At 44.6% G+C, this 15,627-nt stretch overlaps 1 protein-coding gene and 1 long non-coding RNA gene across 2 annotated transcripts in view; one reads left to right on the top strand and one right to left on the bottom strand.

The window, feature by feature from the left end:
* Positions 1-15,627, top strand: part of LOC125436125 — a 513,530-nt gene that overhangs the window by 185,450 nt on the left and 312,453 nt on the right. The window lies entirely within an intron of this gene.
* Positions 1-15,627, bottom strand: part of FRMPD1 (FERM and PDZ domain containing 1) — a 90,456-nt gene that overhangs the window by 57,314 nt on the left and 17,515 nt on the right. Inside the window, exon 2 of the mRNA XM_048502755.1 lies at positions 4,971-5,114. The gene's annotated coding sequence lies outside the window, so the exon portion shown is untranslated. The remainder of the gene's footprint in view (positions 1-4,970; positions 5,115-15,627) is intronic.

Raw genomic sequence — 15,627 nt, 5'->3', positions numbered from 1 at the left:
TAAGATAAGTTACAATTAAAAACATAAATCCTAATCGAATACGCTAATGTAATTTACAGCATTAATCTCTAATATAGGGGGAATTATTATTACCCAAATGGTGACTAAAGCAGCAGATCTAGCTCAGACAGCAGCATTTCTTACAGTTTTGATCTGCTGTCAGAGGATATGTACTGCACAAAGCATTGTTTTGGTGAACAGTTATCTGTTTCTGTAATCTTAAACTGGGAAAAAGAAACATAATGCATCATTCTCACTGGCTTGCACTGAAGGGAGGCCTATTTCCCCTCTCATCTTTGCAGTCTGCTAGGCAGACACAAGGGTCTTGTTAGAAATGATGCTAGTGTCTACTGGGCGTAAGCCTTCTTGGCACCACTATGTTATTTGGGCTTAATAGACTGTTCAACATGTTATTTGGGCTTAATAGACAAAAATCTTGGCTACAGGAGCCACAAGATTCTTCCCTGGAAAAATTCACACAAAAAAAACCCTAGCAGCAATAAATGTGAATTTATGCTCCTGCCAAGACAAATGTTGGTTATATAGGATACTTGGATATTTAAAACTGGGAACTTGTTCTATATGACAGTTATGCACAAACTACTTGTTCCTAGGATCATTTAATCAACTATCCTAATTTTTTGTGGGGGGAGGGGTTCTTAAATAAGAATGAATGTGCAGCCCCACATTATAGGCGAAAAGCACCTGTGGCCATTTTTGCTTGGGAAAAAAGAATGGAGGGTGGGGGTGGCAGCAAGTCCCTTGTTCCCTCAGCACTGTGGTTCTGATCTATGGCCTTTACCACAGATAATAGGGGAAATTCCTTGAGTGTCACCCAGAAGTGGCATCACAATCTCCCCAAACTCCACCCTCCCCAGCACTGCCATCATAATCTCTTGGCATTTGCTGAAGCCATGCTGCTGCCAGCCAAAGTAGGCAACAGTGACAATGAAAGAGTGACAGTCCGATTCAGCATGAGGAAGCTTCCTGTGTTCAGTCATGGTGATGTCATGTGTACACTTGAATGCAAATTGCCACAGCAAATCAGCTTCAATGCCAGAATGGAAAAATTAGGTCAAAGACTTGAGCGCAAGCCGCAAAGGAGAAGGAAATGGAAACTGTATGGTGGACCAAAAGGAGAATCAATTCACTATAAATGTTTGACCAGTTGGATCTCTCTTGGACATTCTGTTTGGCTGCATTCAACATGCTATTTCTGAAGCAATTATCAAATTAAAGGGCACAGCTGTAGCCTTTTCCGAAACAGAGATCTCTGGTATTTAGCTATTCAGTTAGTAGCTCTTTTTTCCTCACTCTCACCATTTATTACTGATGTTTTGCTCTGTCAAAATAGCATGTGCAAGATCCTTGTTGCCAAGGGCGGAGGGCACAATAGGGCAATGGCTCCATAGTATTACATTTACCTGGGGGGGGGGGGGGTTTCTATATGTTATCTTTTGTATAATAGTCCACGAAAGGGAGTCAGAGCTAGAGCCCCACCTACTAAATACTAATTGTTCAGCCAGTGGTGGGATTCAGCAGGTTCGCACCACTTCAGCAGAACCGGTTGTTAAATTATTTGAATCCCACCACTGCTCTGTACACTTCTCCAGTGTGTCTAAAGGATATGTTTCCCAGCTTGACTGGAGTTCAACAGACTGAAAGAATGCCCTATTATCAGGAAATGCATAATACCACGGTTCCTACAGGGTGTTTCCTCGGAGCTTGAATAAGTGGTTTTGTGACTTCTCTAAAGGAGTGTTTGCCTCCCTCCCTCCCCCACCCCCCGGGATATTTTAGGAAAAGCTGCCTGAAAAGCTGCCTGGCATACACCGATGGAAATCAAGGTGCTACACCAGAGTCTAGGTCTGGATAGCGCCAATGACCTCCCTGGGCAGAGCTGGAAACTTATACTGAAAATTGCAGTACAACAACAGGAAGATATTTTTCTCCAGACAAGACAAAAACAGACTCCTATTTTATACATTAGGCCTGGCCAATCATGAGGCTACACATTACCTGCCAATCACAGGACACAATGTTACATCACTCTACTGTTGTTAAAAGAAAGCTTCTGGAGCCTGAAGTCCCAACTACTAGACTACATCCCCAGTCTCAGACCAAGAGGCTCCAGTTCAAGCATCATGTCCATTCTGGCAAAACATAGGTCCCTTCTGCACATCCCGAATAATGCACTTTCAATTCACTTTCAATGCATTTTGCAGCTGGATTTTACTGTGCAAAGTAGCAAAATCCACTTGCAAACAATTGTGAAAGTGGAATGAAAGTGCATCATTCTGCATGTGCGGAAGGGGCCATAGAGGTGGAGCACTAATTTGCAGAAGAAGGCAATTAAACTTTCCCACAGAAGATCCATACAATATCTAAACAGACATTTCAAGGAATGCACACTTCCTCAGGAGACCCCAGCTTGTCCTCTGAAACTTTCTAGCCCAATAATCTGCTATCTGTAGGGATGTCAACTCCCATCGCTAGCTGTGGAGCCATCCTTACCAGTGGATTACACTTATGTGTAAGTGTTCTGGCAAAAAAAGAAAACATGGAGGATCCACATGTATTCACAAAGCTGGCTGTGCAATTCACACACCTGTCAAGAACAGCAGAAGAATAAGAAGAAGGAGAGTTTGGATATATACCCCACTTTTCTCAAATGCAAGGAGTCTCAAAGTGGCCTACAAACCCTGTCTCTTCCCCTCCCAACAACAGATATCTTATGAGGTAGGTGGGGCTGAGAGAGTTCTGAGACAGTTGAGACTGGCCCACGGTCACCCAGTAGGCTTCATGTAGAAGAGTGGGAAATAATCAGATTAGAGTTCTTCACTCATGTGGAGGAGTGTGGAATTGAACCCAGATTAGAGTCTGCCGCTCTTAACGTTGTACCATGTTGGCTCTTTTAAGTAGTATTTCTTAAGAGAAGGGTCATCTTGCTTGTCCTCCCCAAAAGAAGGTAGATGATGAGAAGAAATCCTGACCATATTACTCCATTGTTAGCACAGTTCCACTGGTTGCCTAGTACCTTCTGGGCCCAGCAAAAGATGCTGATGTTTACTTGAATGGTACTGATCCTGCAGGTTTGCCTTCTCATGTAAATATTTACATGGTCATTATAGTCAATAGAAAATGTCCCACATTTTCTCAGAAATGGAGGTGACATCAGAGAAGGTACAAGATAGGACATATTCTGTCATGATGCTGACACTATGGAATGATAGTAATAACACCACCACCTTCTCTTGGGAGGAAAAGATCCCAAGGGGTATAAATAGCTCTAACTATCTCTATGGCAAAATTCCTACAGAACCCTTGTAGAAAACAGCAAGTAATCTATGCAGACAGTTGTAGTTAAATTTCTCTTTTGCTTGTAACACACACACAGAGAGTATTGTCTGCCCAACAGATTCACACAACTCCTATGTACTGGATTTGCTTTAGGCCCCGGTAGCCTAAAATGCAATCCTGGCCAACAACAAAACAAATTGCTGAATTAAGTGCATATTTCTGCAGTGAAAGATAGTCCAGCACATTAGCTGGTATTGATCAGCCTGCCCCAGTCTGGTCCAAAATTCTTGTGGTGAACAGGAAGGGTGCTGGCTGTTTGCTCTCTTTCTCCACCCCCCACCGCACCTCCCCAGGATGGAAGGGTTTATGCTCAGATCTTTCCAACATTTTTTAGTCTGCCTTAGAAGCCAGTCTGAAGATAAAGTTAATATCAATAATATTCAAGTCTCTCTCTGACCCTGTGCAATTCTGGCCCTATGCAATTATAACATTTAGCGATGTTTTCTTGCTTGACCCCAATTAAAATTGCAGAAAGACTTTATACCCAACATTATGTTCCACACTCTAACCACTACACAACACTGTACAGAAACTACAGAACAAAGGGTCCCCAAGGAACATTTGAATCGGACTATAAAAACAAAATCTCCATCTTGAACCTGGTTCGTACTGTCATTATTTTCACATGTTTGAAATTTCAAATATGTAAAAACAATAACAGTCCCTACCAAAGTTAAGGAACATACAGCTATTTCTTTTTCTGCAGTCAAAGTCCAGATGTGAATTAACTCTTAGGACACAATATAATTGTGTACCCCAGTTGATATGGTATCAGATCAAAGGGTAGAACACAGAGACTTGAAGAAAAAAAATAGTGGCTTTGCCCCCAAATACACACTGGACAAAAGGGAATAAAAACTGAGGCAAATGCAGGTTAATGACTGCAGCGCCTATAGGTATTGTCAGTGACATCATTGATTGAAATGAACTGTTCTTAGCCATTGGTGCAACTGATAATTATGGAACGTTCATAAACATTCCAACTTCTCAGTGTTTTAAAGAATTACCAACATACAAGCCCCCCCAAACTGTTAACAATTAAAGGAAGTAGAAAGGGAGGAACCCTATTATTATCACAATAATAATCACCTGAGACTTAGTAGGGTAAATGGAGCTGGGTGTGTGAGAGAGATACACTAATGTATAATTTTGTCATTCCCAGTGGGTCTCAAGAAGAAAGGTGGAGGACAGCAAAGTAAGCAAAGTCAATGAAAACAAACAAATTGTCTATTATACATATGACAACAGCAATGGTTTTGATCTCTAGTGACATCTGGTGACATATAGGACACTCTTTTCTTATTACAGGTATTTGAAGTGTCTTGTGCCTTACAGCAGTTATAATTGCTTCTAACCACTACTATAAACACCTCACCATTAAGTATCCTCCCAACAGGTATTAACCACACTAGTGAAAGAGTTACATGCAAGAGTTACATACAGTAACAAGAAGCAGGCAATGAGCCAAGCACAATTTTAAAATGCTAATAAACAGGCAAGTCTGGGTTTGTTTGTGTGCAGCCAACTCTGCTATGAAAACCACACAGAGATAAAGGAAGGCACCCACCGAAAAATGAACACAATGAACCAACAGCCTTGCCAAGACTTACGTGGGTGTGAGTGCGCTTAATGCCAGCTTCAAGACAGCCGAGCTGCTCCCGGGCTTTACATTTTGCAAGTTCCCACTTCACGGCAGAGTGTCGGATGCTACCTGCTGCTTGGGGCTGGAGGCATGGGCTCAATGGTGATTCAACCTGTGGGGAGGTGGAGATGGGCACCAGGTGAGAATTCAGCCAAGACTGCAGGCTGCACAGGGTTCAAAGAGAATCTACTTTGCCTCCATTCTATAATACCGTCGCATTCCTGGGAAGCAAATTGAGAGCAAAAGTCTATGTTGGATCCCATTCTCAGGAGCCTAGTGTTCTCATTCCAACTGCTAAAAGCCTCCAGAGGCTTGCAATCAGGAGACTAAAGAAAACACTTCCCTAGTTGTTGCCAGCAGGTGATCTTCAGAGGTATGCTGCTTCCATACAAGGAAGCTCCATCTATGTACTGTCGAAGGCTTTCGCGACTGGAATTATTAGGGTGTTGTGGGTTTTCCAGGTTGCATGGCCGTGTTCCAGTAGCATTTTCTCCTGACCTTCCGCCTGCACCTGTGGCTGAATATGCCAGCCACAGAGGCATGTGAAACAACAGGAGAAAATGCTATTGGAACCCGGAAAACTCACAACACCCAAGTTCCATCTAGTTGTCAAAGCTAAGAATTGTCAGTAAGGCTTTTCCTCCTTGAATCTGGACTTCTAAGAGAGTATTGTACACTTTAGCACATCTAGTACTCTTGGACAGAGGCGTTGCAAGGGGGGAAAGAGTCTGGTGCACGGTGAGTCCTCCACCCCCGTCCCGGCCCCGGAACGCCCCCACTCCAGAACGCCCCCGGAATGCCCTCGCCACACCCCCACAGGGGTGTGCACCCGGTGTGTGTCCCCCGGCTCCCTCGGAGCTATGCCTCTGCTCTTTGACCCCATAAAACACAGGTGTCAAACTCGTGGCCATCCAGATGTTAATGAACTACAATTCCCATCAGTCCTTGCCAGTATAGCCAATGCTCACGTTAGGAGGGACTGATGGGATTGTAGTTCATGAACATCTGGAGGGCCGCGAGTTTGACACCCCTGCAAGGTAACTAGCATGATATAAATACTTTCTTTGTTTTGACCCTATAGCAATGCGGTGACCCTCAAATTCTGGCATTATAAGGGAGACTCAAACATCTTTCTATCTATTTGTTGCCATCGTTTACAGCGCTAGAAACCTACTCAGTGTCTTCTCTGTGGTCTAGGTTAAGAAGCTCCCAATGCTTTTATTTTTTTCCTCACAAGAAAGGTGCACTTTCTTGATCAAGCCATCCATGACAGAATTGGGACCTGAAATCAAGAAAAGCCTCTCCCAAACTCCCATTTACCAACTTTTCTTGACCTGAAATATAGTCTATTGAAATCTGAATGTCACACAACTAATTGGTGCCAATGGCTACTGGTTCCAGATGGAGCTGCTTATTTCTATCTGCATGAAAGGACACACCAGCTGGGGCACAGCTAGGGATGCCAATCTCCAGATGGCAGCTGGAGATCTCCTGCTGTTCCAACTGGTCTCCAGCAGATCACGTCACCTAGAGAAAATAGTCCTTTTGGAAGGTGGACTCTATGGCATTATACCTCACTGAAGTCCCTCCCCTTCCAAACCCTCATTAGGCTCCATTCCCAAAATCTCCAGGGATTTCCTAACCTGGAGCTAGCAACCGTAGTATCGCAAGGAGTGTCTGGTTACATAAGAGAACATCATAACGGATATACAGGTCAACCTGAGACTGTGAGATTATTTACTTTACAGGATTGGCACGAGAGTACACCTCTATTCATCCTGTAAGTGTAGCAGTCCGAGTACTGGGCTAGCATCTGAGAGGTTTTAAGTATGAATTCCCCCATTCTACCGTAGAAGCTCTCTGGGTGTTTGTGGGTCAGTCACACACTCTCAGCCTAACCTATCTCACAGGGTCATTGTGAGGAATATGATAGAAGAGAGAATGATAACGTAAGCTGCCTTGGGCCCCCACTAAGGAGAAAAGCAGAGGATAAATAAGTAAAAACAAGACCGAGGCAGTTCCATGATCCTCTAAAGATCACCAGTTCCCACTAAACCAAGCACATCGAAAAGATCTCTCTTGAAACTACCCTCACCAAAACTAGCACATGACTGCCTTCTCCCCAAACCAGAACGAGGCTCGTGAGAAGATCTGTGTTTCCACTGTGCCATGCTTTCGATTCAACTTCAAGAATAAGCCATCATTTAAAAACTGAGGCCTGCAAAACAAGAGGGGGAAAGAAATGGCACCGGAGCTACAGCTGACAAGCTTAAAAGCTTTTGCGATGTTCCAGAGATATGCCGCCACCGATAATTACTGGCCAAAGGCACATGATGCTCTTCCATCATCTCAAGGACATGAGCTGCCAGAACTGTGAAAACCCATTTGAGACAGTCCCTTGCATTAGCCAGACTGATTGCTAGAAATACATCAGCTATCATTTGGAAACAAACGTCAAGCGGGCCAGCCTGTGAGTGTGGGAACTACAGTGAGCAAGCCACCCATGTCGCCAGGACACCATTCCACTGAAGAATGCAAAGAAAAGGCAGGCAATTGCACCAGGAAAATACACACAGCACTTCCTGATCCTCATCACTGGTTAATGTCAATAAAAGAGAAGAGTGCTGTGGTTAAGAATGTTGGACTAATATCTGGAGGACTCTGGTTCAAACGTGTGCTCACGCCATGGAAGCTCGCTGGGTGACCTTGGGTCAGTCACACTCTCTCACCAACCTCGCAAGGCTGTTGTGATGATAAAATGAAGGAAAGGACACTATAAGCTGCCAGTGAGTCACCACTGGGGAGAAAAGCAGAGTATAAATTAATTAAAGAAAGCCTTGAGGCAGCTGGCATCACAGGCCATAAAACTCATCTGTGCTCCAGTTCCGGAGCATTTGTAATTGTAAGCTCCTTGAGGGCAGGGACCTGTTTTTCCCCCCTTCTGATGACCTGTAACACCGCGGAATATTTTAAATCATTATCAGTCTGGTTTCTGGGATGAAACTGCTTCAGTTTTCCTGAATCACACCTTTTACTAGGAGAAAGGAGGAGGAAATGGAACTCTCCCAGATCTCTCAGCAGTTTTTAATACCACTGGCTACAACATCATTCTGGACTGCTTTGCACTGGATTGAGGGCTGCAGAGGGGCTGTGGTTCAGTGATACAACATCTGTTTGGCATGCAAATGGTCTCAAGTTCAATCCCTGGCATCGCCAGCTAAAAGGATAGAGCAGAAAGTGATGGGAGAGACCTCTGCCTTTGACCCTGAAAAACCACTGTCACTTTGAGTAGACAATACTAGCTTTGAAAGTCCAAGGGGCTCACTCAATCGATGGCAGCTTCGTATGGGTTCTACTGCAAATGCAGCATAGTAGATCAAGAGGCATCAGAGGTTGGTGCCGGGAGACTGGTCCTATGAAGTTCCTCTCTAGGAGACTGGTCCTATGAAGTTCTGCAAGATTTAAATTTTCTCTCCCACACTGTTTAACCTGAAGCTGCCACCGGGCACAGGAGCCTAGAGAGTTGGGAAGAGGTAAGAGATGTGATCAACATAATGACGGCACTAATCTGGCACCTGATTCAGGTGCGGCTGAGGATTCCCTGAGTGAGCAATGGAGTCCTTGATGGACTGGATAAACTGAAACTCAATCCAGAGCAGATGGGAGTATGGATAGGGCAGAGAGGTGTAATGCCTGTTTTAGCTGATGCTGCCACACTCAGCTTGATGAATCAGGTATGTAGTCCAAGGAAATTCCTCTACGCCTAGAAGGAATTGGCGCTAGAAGTGCTTTCTATCATCTGTGGGTGATGTGCAAGCGAGCTACACCCTCTCCTGGGAGATAAAGCTGTTGCCACTCTAGTGCATAACACATAAACAAACCTTGACTGGATTATTGTCGTGCACTCTCTGTTAGGCTGTTCTAATCTGGAATGTGAATTTAAAATGTGGTGTTGGAGGAGAGTTTTACAGACACCGCGGACTGCCAAAAAGATAAACGTGTGGGTTCTAGATCAAATCAAGCCTGAACTTTCCCTGAAAGCTAAAATGACTTCACTTTGGTCACATCATGAGAAGGCAAGACTCACTGACAAAGACAATAGTGCTAGGAAAAGCTGAAGGCTTTAGGGAAAGAGGAAAACCCAACGTGAGATGGAGCAACTTGATAAAGGAAGCCAAGACATTCAGTTTACGTGAGAAATGCTGTCAATGATAAGATATTTTGGAGATCATTCATTTATAGGAGCCCCGTGGTGCAGACTGGTAAACTGCTGTAATGCAGTCAAAGCTCTGCTCTATTCACGATCTGAGTTCGATCCCAACGGAGGTCAAGTTCAAGTAGCTGGTTCAAGTCTGGTGAAATGACTACCCAACTTGCTGGGGATAAACTGTAGACGACTGGGAAAGACAATGGTAAACCACCTGTACACAGTCTGCCTAGTAAATGTCGTGATGTGACATTACCCCATGGATCAGTAATGACCCAGTGTTGCACAGGGGATCACCTTTACCTTAATTCATACAGTTGCCAGAAGATAGTGACTTGATGGCACTTAACACACACCAACTGAAAATATAATTTGGTTTAGAATACAGTTGCATTAATTGGTGTTATTGTCTGGGAACAACATAATACCACAAACCAGCATGGTGTAGTGGTTAAGAGCAGGTGGATTCTAATATGGAGAAGTGGGTTTGATTCCCCACTCCTCCACCTGAGTGGCAGAGGATTGTCTGGTGAACCAGATGTGTTTCCAAAGTCCTATGTTCCTGCTGGGTGACCTTGGGCTAGTCACTGTTCTTCGACACTCTCTCAGCCCCACCTACCTCACAAAGTGTCTATTGTGGGGAGAGAAGGGGAAAGGAGCTTGTAAGCCACCTTGAGTCTCTTTACAGGAGAAAAAGGTGGGATACAAATCCAAACTCCTCCTGCTCCTTCGGAATGGACCAGGAGTCTGTGACCAGAAAAAAATAGAAGGCTGCAGTATGGTCTCCCTCAAATAGTTTTACCAAAGAGACTTTTGACACAGGCCATTTCCACACAGAATGAACTAAGTGCCTATTGTGGTAAGCTTTGCTGTGATGCATGTTTGTGATGTTATTCGAGGTTTAATCTCCCTATCCCTGAGGCAGTTTTTGCCACTATCTTGAACATGCTTGCAAACTGGTGAGCTTTTATGAATAGAAGCAAAGATGGAACACCTTAATTTTTTTTAAAAGGCAGGTTGATGCAGGAAGGGTGTAGCAGGAATTTGGGCTGAAATACCTGCTTGGCACAAGAAACAAATGCCAGTCTAGCATTTGATGGCCTGTTTTATATCACCTGGAATACAACTTGGAAAGAAAACGTCATGCTACGGCTGAAGAATTTGAACACCATGCCTGTTTATCCCTAAAATTTGTCAATTTTTAAAGGAACTCATTTATTCCCCTAGCTCTTTTTTAACTAACGCAGAAAACTTTCCTTTTGTCAAACTAGTTTAATCCGAGTGTCTGTTTATTTAAATTTACTGAAGTACTGAGGTAGTTACACACTGCCTTTGTCCTCACTGGGGATTTAAAGCAGCTTACAACATTACTTCACCTTATCCTCATAACACCAATCCTGTGAGGTAGGCTGGGCTGAGAAAGCATGACTCACCCAAGGTTACCCAGCAAACTTATGTGGCAGAGCAGAGGTTCGAACCTGGGTCTTCCCCAGTCCAAATACAACATTCAGCCCCAAACTAGTTCCACATCCTATTTCTGGGATCGTTTATGAGCAGCATCCTCGTCTCCTTCATCGCCGTCTTCTTCGTTCAAGAGTTTCTCTCCATCTTATCGCACAAGAAAAACAATCCCCTTGATCTCATATGCTTGGGTGGTGCCAAATCTCCTTAACAGGATTAGACTCTGCATTATTACGTCAATTACTTATCAGAACATTTCCTGCAATGGTCTAATTTTGCTTCGCTGCTGAGAGAAGTGGGGATGGGGGGGGGGTGGTGGTGCTGGGAATTCATTTTTGTGAAGAACAGCTCTGACCACATGACTGCTGCTGCTTCTCCCAGCTCTGCTGTTCTTAAATAATCTCCATGGCAAAATCAGGTTTTCTTTGGAAGAGCTGGAAAAAGGACGAAGTTTGGCACTAGGGAGCCAGGAGCTTCCATGCTGTTTGCTGGGATCATGAAGGGATAATTAATGGAGCTCCATCACTTTACTGTCATCCCAGCTAACAGCTTGGCAGCCCAGAAACAATGAGATATAAAAGCCATCTGTTACCAATCATTCTACTGCTGCTTCTCTGGAAGCCCTGTCGAATATAAGAGCTGGTATTGCCCAGCACCAAAGGGCATCTTCAAATGAGAATCTGTTCCAAGACAACCTAAAAGAGTTTACATAGAAAGAAACATCTAAGTGACTGTGACAGCTGCTGCAGCAATCTAACAACCCCCGCCCCCAACCCTCTTTCAACCAGCAAGGTGCATTGGTTAAGAGTGGTGGATTCTAATCTGGTGAACCAGGTTTCTTTCCTGCTCCTGGGTGACCTTGACCTAGTCACAGCTCTCTCCGAACTCTCTCGGGCCCTTTCAGGTGTTTGTTATGGGGAGGGGAAGGCGATTGTAAGCCCCTTGGAGTCTCCTTAAAACATAGGTGTCAAACTCGCAGCCTTCCAGATGTTATGGACTACAGTTCCCATCATCCCCTGCCAGCATCATGCTGGGAGGGGATGATGGGAACTGTAGTCCATAACATTTGGAGGGCCGCGAGTTTGACACCCTGTGCCTTAAAAGGTAAGAGAAAAGCAGGGGATAAAAAACAACTCTTCTTCTTCAGTCAAAGCACAAAAGCTTTCCTATTCCTCTTCACTGCAAGAAAATAAACAGGCAATGGTACCAAAAGAGGGCAAGAAGTTTGTGGCTTTTTGGTGCCTGTAGCAGCTGTCAGAATCAATAGCAACGATCAGACCAGTGTTAACACAGAAGTTTGAAGACTGATACCAGAGGGGGTGGAGCCATCACAGAGGCTCCTCCCACTTCCTTCCTCTCATGTTGCTGCTGTCACGTAACTTAAGAACTCCAGCCTTTGGTGAAGCGAACGTCAGCAGACAGGTGTCTGTGCTCTCAAAGCTTCTTGCAATATGTATTCAGATTTGTTTAGACATTAAATCACTGCTCCAGTCAGGCTGGTTATTCCACTTACTGCTGTCCTAGCCTACAGGTGTTTTTTTGTATACACAACACAAGGGGACTGTTCACAGTGATACTCCGCGACACACAGAAACTCGCTGTGGAAGAGATCTGAAAGCAGAAAGGCATACAAATAAGTTGTGGGAGTGAAGGAAAGATCCAGCTCTGGGAATCTGCTTAGAACCATGTTAAGCGGCTAACAAAGTGATGGAAAGAAATGAACTCTGAGCACTCTTGAGAATAAAACTTTTTTTTTGCAATCTGAAACAGTTGTTCCTGTCTGAACCCACTAATTTCAAAGAGTTTAGATGTGGAGTAACTCTCCATGGGACAACAACACTGGGATGGATTTTGAACCAAAGAAAGATCCACTCATCTAGCTGGCCATCTTTTCACAGCTAGCTAAAACAAATCACTGAATATGACCTGAATATGAACAAGAATGAGAAGCATCAGTCATGGGATCATGGTTAGACTAGGGCTGGGGAAACTTAGGTTCAAGTTGCATGTATGTAATACGTGCTTTGATACCTAGAATTATTGTAATAACTTGCACATCCTGATCATTCACAGAAGCAAGCATTACTTCTTGGAACTTGCTTTGAAGGAAGCAAACACAAGAAGGCAGCCTTAAAATACCATATTTTTTTAGCAAAAACTCAGACAATCTACCCAGCATCAGAGGAGTTCATTTGGTAGCTCAAAATCAGTATATAGAGAATAGTCAACATGGCCTTGATTTGCTTAAATCTGCAGACATTTAAATCTGCAGACTGGGACCATGTACATACTAGAGACATTTTTCCTGCACACTTAGGGAATGCAAAACCAAACCAAACCTGAAAATAGAGCAAAGTTGCAAGGGGATTTAAATACCTCAAACTGCAGGATCATTGCGGTGGGGAGGGAGATGGACAGGCAGAGCAGTAGATAGGGTGAAAAGATGGTGGGGAGGTCTGATTTAGAAATAGAAGGGGCAGCAGGAGAGCAAGTGAGGAGCAGTTTTGAGGATGGGGGTGATGTGGCCAGCACCCCACGTCCCAGCTCTGACACCTCAGCTGACAGTGAGGGGACATTCCATGGATTGCAGAGCAACACCAGCCTCTTCACTTTGCCCTCATCTGACAGTGGAGACACGTTTTTTGGCTTTGAAAAGCGATGCCCACCTCCTGCACCCGGCCCTCAACTTCTCCATCGACAGCAGGGAGACATTCCTCAGCTTTGAAAGTAAGGCAGAGCCAGATGATAGAAGCAGCAGCAGCTTGGATGAAGAAGAGGCAGCAGCTGTCAGAAAGGAAGTGGCTGGCTGTCCAGATCCACCAATAGGAGACCAGCCAGCCACGCAAGTGCACCAACTCAACCAGGAAGCTTCACCTGGCAATGACAGGTCTAAGCCAAGACAGTCTTTCTGGCTCTCCGGTGATCCTGCCCTCTCTCAGAGCATGCCACCAGCACCCAGAGCAAGCCCCCACCCACCCCGCAGTCTGCCATCCTCACTGGAACAACGCCAGCACAAGCTCTGCTTCAACCTGGCCAAGGGCTGGAAGGCAGCTAGATCAGTGGTCTGTTGGTTGTTAGTGGCGCACAGAATCTGTTCTGAAGAACAAGGAAAGATGATGCAAACCTACTCCCCCGACGGATAAATGAGAGGCTGCAAACATCCCCAGAAGGTGTCAAGGTGTCACCTTGTCTCCTCGCTGCTCTGCCCTAGACCTGCATCCTGCTCTGCCACTCCTGTCACTGTACTGGTCTCTTTGGCTGGCTCCAAGTGGCCCTGGTCTTTTCTTCTGGACTTGGCTGTACTGAGTCTGTGCCTTGACTACTGCTCCTGCCTTTCATTTTGGCACTCCACCATGCTTGAATTCGAGACCGTTCCTGACTCACGCAGGGGTCTTATGCCTCTCCTGTCAGATCTCGACAGGTTGGGAGAAAAAACAGGGCGTGGAAGAAGAAAGACGGGAGGAGGAGGCAACAGTGCGAGAAAGGGTCGAGAATGGTGGCTGGAGCTGGATATCAGAAGCTAAAGGACAACATAGGGACCATCATGGCACTAAAGGCTGGGACATTTCCCTTTGAATTTCTCATGTGTCCTCGCTTGTTTATCCATAGTGCAATAATAACTATGTGGAACTTGGGATTTGGTTAAGAAGTGAAGCCTAGAGTTTCTACATCCTAAAAACTAAAACCAATTGTACCAGGCTTTAGTTCAGACTGAACCTCTTTCAACGTATAAGCTTGCTAGAAAATGTGTCACCTGTAACACACTTAACTGGCCCCTGCCGAAAGTAATTTTACACTTTATATGAGCTGATGTTCACAGAGTACGGATGATGACTGATAAAGTTATAAACAGTCTCATATTAGACAGTATTATGTTTGAAGGGTCCTTGAAGGAGCCAGAAAAATCACTGTGGAAAGACAGGTGAGAACTGGGACCCCCCCCCCCCCCCCATTTTCATGAAATTTGCTGACTGGGGCTTTAACCTACCTCACAGAGTTGTTGGGCTGAGAAATTTCAAGACAGGAAAACCATGTACCTTGTCTTGAGCTCTTTAGACTAATGGCAGGATAAAATCCTCTAAAACCTGTTTCTTTCTAAACCAGAACATGCCCTATACATTGTTCCTTATCTCTTTGTAAGTAAAAATCAATTCTTTTTCAAAAACCAAGACTGGCTCTGAAGAAGCCAGCTACCCTGGGGGGCTACAGCTCTCTATTTTCCCTTCCTCATTTGTTAACCATGGCTTAAATACCACACAACCTTCATTAATGACAGTGTGAAACTCTAAAAGGCAGATGGGCTGACAAGCTGGTTCGAGCAGAAGGTCTTCCGGGGACCTGGTTTATTTCAGAACACCAGCACGGAAGGTAATAGGAATATCGACAACGAGGTCCAGTTACAGAAGAACAGTGTAATATAATTCTAAAATAGAGTGGCACAGATATGATGTCTACAGTGGAAATGAATCAATACGTTGCCTTTTAAAGGGTTTTTGGTTCTAAATATATACTGAGGTGAAAGTGTGAGGAAGACGTCAATTCCAGGCCGGGGAAGAAAAACAAATACAGGCCAGTTAAATCCACATACAGTGCTTTTCCAGACACATTTCCTTAAGCAGTGGGACTCTTTCATATATCCCGATCCTTCACACAGGGGCTGCTAACCCCAGTGTGGGTCATAATCAAAGCTTTATTCAAGCCACAATTCTGTGGGATCGCAGAAAACATGGTACTGGGCAGAGAATTCAGCTTGCTGGGAATCACTGCTTCCATTTTTAAAAATACCAAGTTGCTAGTCCTGATCTTAGCAAACCTATGAACACTCACACACAAGAGCCCATGACGTTGTCTTACAGTGAATCAGATCACTGGTCCAGCAAGGTTACTTTTGTCTACTTAGACTGGAAGCAGCTCTCCAGTGTCCCAGGATGAGGTGAGGTCTTTCACATCACTTACT

The sequence above is a fragment of the Sphaerodactylus townsendi genome, linkage group LG07 (assembly GCF_021028975.2).
Source record: "Sphaerodactylus townsendi isolate TG3544 linkage group LG07, MPM_Stown_v2.3, whole genome shotgun sequence".
NCBI classification, from domain to species: domain Eukaryota; kingdom Metazoa; phylum Chordata; class Lepidosauria; order Squamata; family Sphaerodactylidae; genus Sphaerodactylus; species Sphaerodactylus townsendi.
Note: the sequence above shows the minus strand (reverse complement) of the source record. Positions and strands in the feature narration are given on the sequence as shown.